The sequence below is a fragment of the Ruditapes philippinarum genome, unplaced genomic scaffold (assembly GCF_026571515.1).
Source record: "Ruditapes philippinarum isolate M1 unplaced genomic scaffold, ASM2657151v2 ctg725_1_1_1_1, whole genome shotgun sequence".
Lineage (NCBI taxonomy): Eukaryota > Metazoa > Mollusca > Bivalvia > Venerida > Veneridae > Ruditapes > Ruditapes philippinarum.
The window spans coordinates 367,513-375,292 of record NW_026860262.1 but is presented as its reverse complement, the minus strand read 5'-3'; positions in this window follow the sequence as shown (position 1 = coordinate 375,292).

Genomic DNA, 7,780 nt, shown 5'->3' with positions numbered 1-7,780 from the left:
ACTTAAAGGTTTAAGGTACACTTTCATGTATGGACTGTAACTGTCATGCATTGAAGGATTTTTAAATAACTTGGCATAAAAGTCTACCTCATCATGATCCATGTCCCTGCCTCCAAGGTCAAATTGGTAAGCTTGCTATGAATAGCACTTCATTTCACAAGAACAATATTAAGCAATTAGCTACTTTTATTATTCTTTCTTTTCATATTACCTTTCTGTTATACTTGTAAAACCTTTTCGGGAGCATTCATCACTTTCATGTGACAGTGTTTTTGCCTTTTCTTTCAGCCACTTTTAGCTCCATTTTTTCAAAGAAAAAGCAGAGCTATTGACATGACTCACTCATTCACATTGAAACTTGTTATGCAGATGCACTCATATGAGTTCTGTATATCAGACCCATTTTCAGCTTAAATGGTCAAAGATTCAACCTGTAACAATGCATCATTAAACTGGTCATTTAATCAAAAAGTGAAGACCTATGGATGTAGATCTATGCTTATTTAATAAGCCATTCCTTCCATATCTATTTTTGGGCATCTGTCTGATTATGCCCATTTTCAGGTCAAAATGTCACAAGGTCAATATGTCCTCCCTAAGCTTTTTATTTATTTCAATGCTTACAGAGTTATAATTAATTTCATTGTGACTATGTAGATATCCCATGTTTAGTTTTACCTGCCACACCTATTTTCAGGTCAAAGGTCATGGTCACTTGGTCCTGTGATAACAAGACATAAATCTGGCCACTTAATCCTAGTGTTTTGATCTAGGAACTTTTTATGTCAATGCATGTTGAAATCAGTCAATCATTTTAGGTCAAAAGATCAAGGTTACATTTTTGATAGTCAATGATTTCATTTAAAGGCACATTATGCCTAAGAAATGACTAAATTTTTCATTCTTTTTTCATGTTTGCTACATGTACCTGACATCTCAACAAGTTCTGCTAGCCCATTTTCAAATAAATTTAGCCAAGATTACCCTAGAAAATGTGCCCTTTACTGTCAAACACTGGGTCTTCCTCATGGACAAAGCTTGTTTAGTATAGCAGTTGTCACCATGGTTAAAGTTTTCTTGTAACATATTTCTTATTATTTCATTACTTTGCTGTTGAGAAAGAAAGGGAATTATTTCAAACTTGAAATGTGTTTCCCTCATCATCACCTACATAATGCCAATTTTCACATTTAAGGAAAGAATGAGTCGAGCATGCTAGCTTTTCTGTTTAAATTATTTCTTGTTTTATGCACTCTTCATACCGTTTTTGCTTTTAATTACTATAGTATAAAACTGTAACAATTTAGAAGTTTGCACTCAATCAAAATATCAGTATCTAAGCACCAGTATGTTGACCTGAATTTAACTTGTTATATTATCAGAGCTCCAGATAGCGTGCGTATAAGCGTAAAATACGCATAGAAAATCTAAAATACGCATCACTTTCAAAATTCGTGCGTCACAGTTACGCACAACAAAATAAAAATACGCTCTTATGTCAAAATTTATGCGTGATAGAATAGAAGTGTAAACATTTGATATGTAGAAAGAAAATGTTTTGAGCATAAAAATACAATATATTTCTGTTTTATTGCATTGGAAACTAAAAATTCTGTTGTCAACAACGCATGTTAAAAACGAAAGTAGCAGGAAATACAGAAGGGAGGTAACTCCCGTAGATCAACCTGTGAAATTATTGATAAAATTTGTGCCAGATAATCATCGTAGGAGTTAACACAGTATTAAGTTTGTTTAGGCATCTATTGACATGCTTATGCCTCAATATAAACAAAAATATATTTTAATTTCTTTCACTTTTGTTGTTGGAACAAAATAACATGTTTTTCACCTGCAGTTTTGTACTCAATATTTTCGTACCCAGTCTACAGTTACGGACAATTTTCTCTCAGACCAATACTTTTTTTTAAGGAAAGATAAAAAAATCTTGTTTATGTTTCTTTAATTCTAATTTCAACTATAATTGTTCAAACTGGAGTACATGATAAGGTACATGCCAACAGAAATAAAGAAAGAAAAATATTGACTCCTAGAAAATAAAATAATTTCAGGGCTTCCACTAGTGGAAGTTTGGGAGTCATTTACTCCTTCATTTTGGCCTGTGACTTCCGAAAATCAATACTTTTCCTTCTTTACCTATATAATGTGACTTCCAATATCAGAGATTTTGACTTCCAAATTTTGAAAATGGGAGCCCTGATAATTTTGCTGTGTATCCTAAACTTGAGTTCCAGTTTACTCTGGAAGTCTGACTTTACATGGCATGTTTTGTATTGTTTCACATTAAATCAGTATTTAATTTGTAAAGGTTTTTCTAAAAAAAGAAAATAAACAAACAAAACAATAAGTTTAATTTGTTTATAAAAAATGCAAAATGCTTTTTTGACAGATTTTACCCCTTAAGTTTTTCAGAATTTGCATTTAACCCCTCACTCTAAATTTTGAGGGGTAAAAACCCCTTGGCCAAAAAAATTATCTGGAGCTCTGTATTATGAGCACCAATAACATCTAAAATGTTTGTTACTTTCAAATTTACGATTAAAGTATATCTCTTAACAGCTCTAGTTTGGTCTCAAAATATATTTCTTATATATCTGCCAAATGTTTCCATTTGTTTTACTCATTAGTCCTGGTATGAGAGTAGCCAGATGAGATGCATTCTCATGTTGATGTCATTTCCCTGTTTGAATAAAGTCATAAATTCATAAACTTCTATAAGAAAAATAGTTATAATTGATACAGGCAAACTATTTCAAATTTGGTAAAAATAGACAAAAAATGATGTCTGACAAGTATTTCTTGTTTAAATCAGATAATATCCATCCCTCATGTATAAGCCACTCAGCATTTTTTTTATCCCCCGCCAATGGAATCGGGTGAGGGGATATTTTTTGGTGTTGTCTGTCCATCTGTTCTTTACTGTCCATCTTACCGATTTTTTTTCTGCGCTATTTCTCTGCAACTACTGGTTGAAATTCAATGAAACTTTATGGGAACCATAAATAACAAGAGGAGATGCTCATGTCTTGGCCTTGTTCCAGTCAGACCCTTTAACACAGAGTTATGGCCCTTTATTAGTTATGCAGCATGCATATAGTACGAATTTCATTTCCACGCTATTTCTCTTCAACTACTGGCTTGAATTCAATGAAACTTTATGGGAACCATCAATACCAAGAGGAGATGCGTATATCATCACCTTGTCTTTACAATTTATGCAGTGATAAATTTTTAGAAATAAATTAAGCCTTATGTCTCCAGTTGTTGTGTTAGTAATAACCAGTACTCAGCAGCGGATATAAATTCAACAAATTTGTTAGTTTGTTTGGGTTTGTTTTTTTTTGGCTTGGTTTAAAGGAACTTCACTGAGGTTTTTTAAACAATGGGACTGTAAATAAATTTTGGAAATAAATGTGTAATTTGATGTAGGTCTTGACCAATATCTTTTTCAGATCATTTGCCCATTTCGATTTTCCAGAATAATTATTGAAATTGTTAAAAATGACCCCGATTTTTATTCCACTCAAATCAGGAAAAGAAAAGCACAAAAATACAATTTTCAATCTACTCCTAGGTATCATAAATTCTAAATGATCAATTGTAAACCTTCCTCAGCTGATCTATGTAAGAATTTCAAACTCTTATGTTTTTAGGTTTTTGAACCTTTGTGGAGTTTCTTTAAGGTCACAGGTGGAGGGTCTTTAAGGTCACACCAGGGTCACAATTGCGATATTTTGCAGCTGAACTGGTACAGGAAGTCTGCTCCTCCATGCATTATTGTAGGCACATTAGGGGGCACCTGACTGCCACTGTCTTCTGTAAAAAAATTAGCAGGATGAGAAGCATAATAATTAGCATCTTCTTAATAAAGTGTCCTTATTTTTAGCTTGATATAAAAAATAATATATTTTATACTTTCCGGGACTGAGTGCACAAAGCAAACTGGAGATAACTGCAGCAGACTGGATTCACCTGAGGAGACTGTTTATGGTTTCGGAGTCATTAACATTTCATCAAAGGTAAATATTTATCTTTTTTGTTTCAATATGTAAATTGTTTGATTTTATTAACCTGTCAATTGCATACTCATTATACGGTCAATGCACACAGTATATTAATCTTCGATAAATGTTCGGTAAATTTCATGGCATGTGAGAAGTAAGATGTGATTAAATTTAAATTCTCATCGAAATAATTACCCTGATCGCTATAGGGCAATAGCGGAAACTGCAGTTTTATAATTTCTAATGTCCTACGTGTTTTAAGATCGAGACCGCGTATCTCCATTTTTTTCTTATTTATAACAATTTTAACCTTTTTGAAGATATGATGTTTTATGTTGTCTTTTTAGCTCACCTGTCACTTTGTGACAGGGTGAGCTTTTGTGATCGCTTTTCGTCCTTCCGTCGTCCGTCCGTAAACTTTTACTTTAAATGACATCTCCTCATAAACCACTAAGCCAATTACATCCAAACTTCACAGGAATGTTCCTTTGGTGATCACCTTTGAAAATTGTTCAAAGAATTTAATTCCATGCAGAACTCTGGTTGCCATGGCAACCAAAAGAAAAAACTTTAAATATCTTCTTAAAAACCCAAAGAGCTAGAGCTTAGATATTTGGCATGAAATATCTTCTAGTGAGTGTCTACCAAGTTTGTTCAAATAAAAGCCCTGGGGTCAAAATTGGCCCCGCCCCAGGGGTTCATTGATTTTCCCTATATGTATATAGTAAAAACTTAAAAAATCTTCTTTTAAAGAACCCAAAGAGCTAGAGCTAAGATATTTAGCATGAAACATCTTCTAATGGGTGTCTACAATGTTTAATAAAAAAAAAGCCCTGGGGTCAAAATTGGCCCCGCCCCAGGGGGTCATTGATTTTTCCTATATGCATATAGTAAAAACGTAAAAATCTTCTTTTAAAGAAACCAAAGACCTAGAGCTAAGATATTTAGCATGAAACATGTTCTAATGAATGTCTACCAAGTTTGTTCAAATAAGATCCCTGGGGTCAAAATTGGCCCCGCCCCGGGGGACATTGAATTTCCTTATATGTGTAAAGAAAAAACTTAAAAAACTTCTTTTAAAAAATCCAACGAGCTAGACCTTTGATGTCTAACAAGAAGCATCTTCTAATGGGTGTCTACCAAGTTTGTTCAAATAAAAGCCATGGGGTTTAAACTGGCCCAGCCCCAGGGGGCCTATATATAGGTGAGCGACTTCAGGGCCATCATGGCCCTCTTGTTTGTTTTTAATATGTTTTGCACTTATTTTGGTAAAGACTATACTCTTTTTAAATAACTTAGTTTCAGAAATTACTCATGGTTGCCAGCAACTTGAAAAGTCAGGGAAATCTGATATTTTTTCAAGGTCAGGGAATTGTCAGGGAATTTTGAAAATTGGTCAGTGAAAAATAAAAATCCTAAAAAGTCAGGGAAAAGTCAGGGAAAAATAATTTTGCAGCATTAATTCTATAGGCTATGGCAGTCTTCTTGTATTAAAAGTTGCATTTACATAATTATTTTTGTTATGATTATTTCTTCATATTTGTGGTGATTATTTCTTCATACTTGTGGATTATAAAGAAAGTGAAGCATTGAAAAAGTCTTAGAGATGTACAAGTATTGGATGCATGAATAAATGACCACACCTAATTATGAGCTACTCATTTTTTACATAGCTTTTGCTGTATGCTAGTAAAGTTTTATATATATTTGTATTTCATTTTAATTAATTATTTACAATCTGAGTCTGACCCGTTGAAAATTCTCAATGGAATAAAGTAACCCCTGCTTCTCAAGCTTTTTGAATTCCTATGTTTTGTCATATTTTTCACAACATGTAGAAACATGTATGAGCATCCTCTATGGAACGCCATAGCTGCCTCATGTTGTTACATTTCGTTTTATTTTTCCCTAAAATCATCTTATTATGTATAATAGAAGTGTTGGCTTGCCAACGTTTTATGAGAACCTGTCTTAACGAAGTCTTGTTAGGTCAAATATTCATTTTCTCTTGCCAAAACGTAGTGCTGACTTGTCTAAACACTGTCTTATTATTTGAAAACGTCATGTTACCATGTGCAAATACGGTGTTAACATGCCGAATGGAAGTCTTACTATGTCTAACATGCACGCCATCTTTTCGAATTAAGATTTCAATATGTCTGAACACAGACTTGTTTAAATGTTGTGTTGAATTGTCTTATCATGTGGAGCAGTAGTGTTATCTTGTCCGAAGTTGGTGTCATCTTGTCCAAATAAGATCCTGGTATGTTATGACACTATTGTATTATGTTATACTGTCGTTTTGTCTTGTCCAAATGTGGTATTGACTTGTCTAAACACCGTCACATTTTGTCACACTGCCATGTCATTGTGTTCAAATTCGGTGTTATCTTGCTTAGAGAATGTCTTTTATGTCAAAATAGCATGCTGTCTTGTCCAACTGTGGTGGTAATTTGTCTAGAAATTGTCTTATTATGAGAAACAGTAGTGTTATCTTGTCGGAACTTGGTGTCAACTTGTCAAACTCATGTCTAATTATGTCGGCTAGTAGTGATATCTTGTTCAACCGTTATATTGACCTGGCTGAGTGCTGTCCTGTTTTGTCAAACTGTTATGTTGCTTTGTATGAGGTGGTGTTATTCTGTCTTATTGTGCCAAAACATCATGCTTACTTGTCTAAAACTGTTGTAATCATGTCTATAAAATACTTATTATGTGAAATATTAATGTTGACTTGCCAATAAATTTTGTTTGTTTGTGTATAAGTTATTTTATTATGTCAAACAGTATTGTTGACTTGTCGAAAGATGGTATTGACATGTCTAAACACATCTTTATTATCTCAGATCGCCTTGCTATTATATCCAAACTTCATGTTAACCGGCCTAAACACCGTTTTATTATGTGAAATAATGATGGTATCTTTACAAATTATGGTTATGCACTTTTAAAACGCTATTTTAATTTGTTAAACTGTCATGCAATTGTGTCCAAATGCAGATTCAACTTGTCTATATTCGTCTTATTATGTCAAATAGTCATATCATCTTGTCGAAACGTGTTGATTCTAAAATAACTAACTTTTTGTCAAAGTGTCATTTTATTTGTCAAGGTTCAGTGTTAATTTTACTTAACATCGTCCTTTATGGCGAAGTATCATTTTTCCTTTTCAAATGTGGTGTTTACTTGTTGAAACACAGTATCATTATGTAGTACAGTGGCGTTAACTTGCCAGTTTATGACGTAATTATGTCTACACGCCATCTCATTATGTCAGATAATCGTGTTATCATGTCCAGATGCGATGTTGTCAAAATTTAGTATCACGTGACCAGAGCCCGCAAAACACATTAACACAATTATTAGACATAATAAGACTGTTTCTGTGCTTTACAAGAAAACATCAAATTTCGAAAATATAACAATTCTGTTTTACATTATAAGAAAGAGTTTAGACAAGTCATTACCACATTCGGCAAGATACCACAATTTTTTGACTTTATTAGACTGAGTTTTAACCAGTCAAAACCGCTTTTTGACAAAATAGCATACAGTTTATCATAATAAGGCATGATTAGCCCAGTCAACACCCCATTTCGGCAAGATAATTCGAATATTTGATATAAAAAGACAACTCAGTATTGTACGTTAGCAAATTAACACAGTTGTTTGACACAATAAGACAATGTTAAGGCATTTAAACACCGTATTTTGACGAAATTCCATGGCAGTTTGATAAAATAAAGCTGTGCTTTTAC